Genomic DNA, 3,296 nt, shown 5'->3' with positions numbered 1-3,296 from the left:
ATAAAAACTCCCAAAGAACAAAAGCCCTGGACCAGATAGCTTCTAACACGTGAGTTTTACTAAACATTCAGGGAAGAACAAACACTTCCCCTTCTCAAATTATGTCAAAACATTCAACAGTAGGAAAACTGCCAAGCTCATGTTATACATCCAACATTATTCTAATTCCAAAACCAGATAGACACCACAAATAAAAAATGTGATACGCCAGTATCCCTGATGAACATAGATGCTAAAATCCTCAACAAAATATTAGCAAACTAAATACAGCAATGCATCAAAAAGATCATACCCCATAATCAAGTAGGATTTATTCCAAAGATGCAATGTACAATATCCTGAAATCAATAAAGGTGATACACTACATAAACAAAGTGAAGGATAAAAACAACATGTCACATCAATAAATGCAGAAAAAGCATTTGATAAAATCCATCACCAATTTATGATAAAACTTCTCAGCAAAGTGGGAATAGAAAGAAAATACCTCAACATAATAAAGGTCATGTGTGAAGCCAACATCATACTTAATTGCCATAAACTGCAAGCATTTTGTTAAGACTGGGAACAAGACAGGGATGTTCGCTCTCACCACTCTTATTCTACATAACACTGGAAGTACTAGCCATAGCAATCATGCAAGAAGAAGACATAAAAGGCATCCAAATCAGAAAATAAGAAGTAAAACTGTCATTATTTACAAATGACATGATACTGTATATAAAGAACACTAAATATTCCAACAAAAATATATTAGAACTAATAACTGAATTCAGTAAAGTAGCAGGGTAAAAATAAATATTCAGAAATTAGTTGTATTTTTATACACCAATAATGAACTATCAGAAAAGGAAACTAAGAAAACAATCCCATTCCATTATTTCAAGATGAATAAAATACCTAGGAACAAATTTTACCAAGGATGTAAAAGACCTGTACTTAGAAAATTACAAGACACTAAAGAATGAAATTGAAGAAAATACAAATAAATAGAAGCACAAACAGTTCACAGATAGGAAGGATAACATCATTAAAATATCCATAATACTCATAGCAATTTATAGATTTAATGCAATTCCTATCAACATACCAATAGTTTATTCCACAGAACTAGAAAAAATATTCCAAAAATTTATATGAAACCACACACACACACATCAAATATTACAAGCAATCTTGAGAAAAAAGAACAAATTTGGAGGAATTATGCTACTTTATATCAACCTATACTACATCAAAACATCATGGTCCTGGCATAAAAACAGATAAATAGATCATTGGAACAGAATAGAGAACAAAGATATAAATCCTTGCCTTTATTGTCAATTAATATTTGATAAAGAAGGTAAAAACGTACAATAGGGAAAAGATAGTCTATTCAATAAATGGTGTTAGGAATATAGGACAGATATATGCAAAAAAATGAAACTAGACAATTCATTTACACCATACACAGAAATAAACTCAAAATGGTTTAAATACTTAATTTTAGGTATTAGACTCAAAACCATAACACTCCAGGAAGAAAAATCTCAGACATTTCTCATAGCAATATTTTTCTGGTACATCCTCTCAGGCAAGGGAAACAAAAGAAAAATTAAACAAATGGGCCTATATCAAACTAAAAGCTTTTGCACAGCAAAGGAAACCATCAACAAAATGAAGACAACAAACTGAATGAGAGAACATATTCACCAATATACATCTGATAAGAAATTAATATACAAAATTTATAAAGAACTTATAAAACACAATATCAATACAACAAACAATCCAATTGAAAATGAGTTAAAGACTTGAATAGATAATTCTCCAAAAAGGACACACAGATGACCAATAGACATATAATAAGATGCTCAATGTCATTAATTAACAAAGGAATGCAAATTAAAACCACAATGAACTATCACTTCATACCCATCAGAATGGCAGTCATGAATAAATTATCAAACAACAGAGGTTGGTGAGGATGTGGAGAAAAAGGAATCTTTGTGCACTGTTGGTGGAAATGCCAACTGGTGCAGCCACTGTGGAGAGCAGTATGGAGATGCCTCAAAAATTAAAAATGAAACTCCATTATGACCCAGTGATTCCACCTCTAAGAAATTACCCAAAGAAAGTAGAAACACTAATTTGAAAGAATATATGTACCCCTATGTTCATGGCAGTTATTTACAATAGCTAAGATTTAGAAAAAGCTCAAATTTCCATCAGTAGGTAAGTGGATAAAAAAGCTGGGATCTACTTACCCAATGGAATACTGCTTGACCGTAAAAAGGGGGAAATTTTACACTTTGTAACAGCAGGATGGACCCAGAGAGCATTATGCTAAGTAAAAAAAGCCAGTCAGAGAATCATATATGATTTCATTCATATATGAATTTTTTTCACTGTCTTTTTAATAATTTTTTTTCTTCCAGGGTGGAGCATAAATGCAGTCCCCCACAACCACAAATTATGCAGTTGGATTCCCACATTTGGGGAAATCGCAGGGGTCAGCACATCTGGAGTGCAATGCACAAGTCTTGCCCTGAGAACACCACTTTCATGATCATGGATACTTCCCTGCCAGGTAAGAATAATAATTTCTTTTTTATTGCTGTTCTATTACAGTTGTCCTAGTTGTTCCCCAAGTGCTCTCCCCTGTCTTTCACCCCCACTCCCACAGTCAATCCCCACCCTGTTGTCCATCTCCATGGATCATTTATACTAGTTCCTTGACTAGACCCTTCCCCTTAGGTCCCCTTATACCCCTACCTCCTCCCCTCTGGTCACTGTCAGTCTGTTCCTTGTTTCCATGCCTCTGGTTCTATTTTGCTCATTTGTTTGTTTTGTTCATTAGGTTCCTCTTATATGTGAGATCATATGTATTTGTCTTTCCCTACCTTGCTTATTTCACTTAGCATAATATTCTCCAGTTCCATTCAAGCTGCTGCAAAAGGTAAGAGGTCCTTCTTTCTTTCTGCTGTATACTATTCCATTGTGTAAATGTACCACAGTTTTTTTTATGTACTCATCCGCTGATGGGCACTTAGGCTGTTTGCAGCATTTGGCTATTGTAAATAACACTGCAATGAACATAGGGGTGTGTAAGATCTTTTGAATTGGTGTTGCAGGATTCTCTGGGTATAATCTCAGCAGTGGAATTGCTGGATCAAAAGGCAGTTCCATTTTTAATTTTTTGAGGAAATTCCATACTGTTTTCCACAGTGGCTGCACCAGTCTGCATTCTCACCAACAGTGTACTAGCGTTCCCTTTTCTCCATATCCTTTCCAGCACTTGTTTATTGATTTGT

The 3,296-nt window shown here is 34.3% G+C and overlaps 1 non-coding gene across 1 annotated transcript; it reads right to left on the bottom strand.

Moving 5' to 3' along the window:
* Positions 1–2,417: 2,417 nt before the first annotated feature.
* Positions 2,418–2,580, bottom strand: LOC150015954 (U1 spliceosomal RNA). The gene has a single exon (XR_016510389.1). It is a non-coding gene; the product is annotated as a U1 spliceosomal RNA (small nuclear RNA).
* Positions 2,581–3,296: the final 716 nt, after the last annotated feature.

The sequence above is a fragment of the Furipterus horrens genome, unplaced genomic scaffold (assembly GCF_987537825.1).
Source record: "Furipterus horrens unplaced genomic scaffold, mFurHor1.1.pri manual_scaffold_3, whole genome shotgun sequence".
Lineage (NCBI taxonomy): Eukaryota > Metazoa > Chordata > Mammalia > Chiroptera > Furipteridae > Furipterus > Furipterus horrens.
The sequence above is the reverse complement of the archived record's forward strand: the minus strand, read 5'-3'. Positions and strand labels throughout refer to the sequence as shown.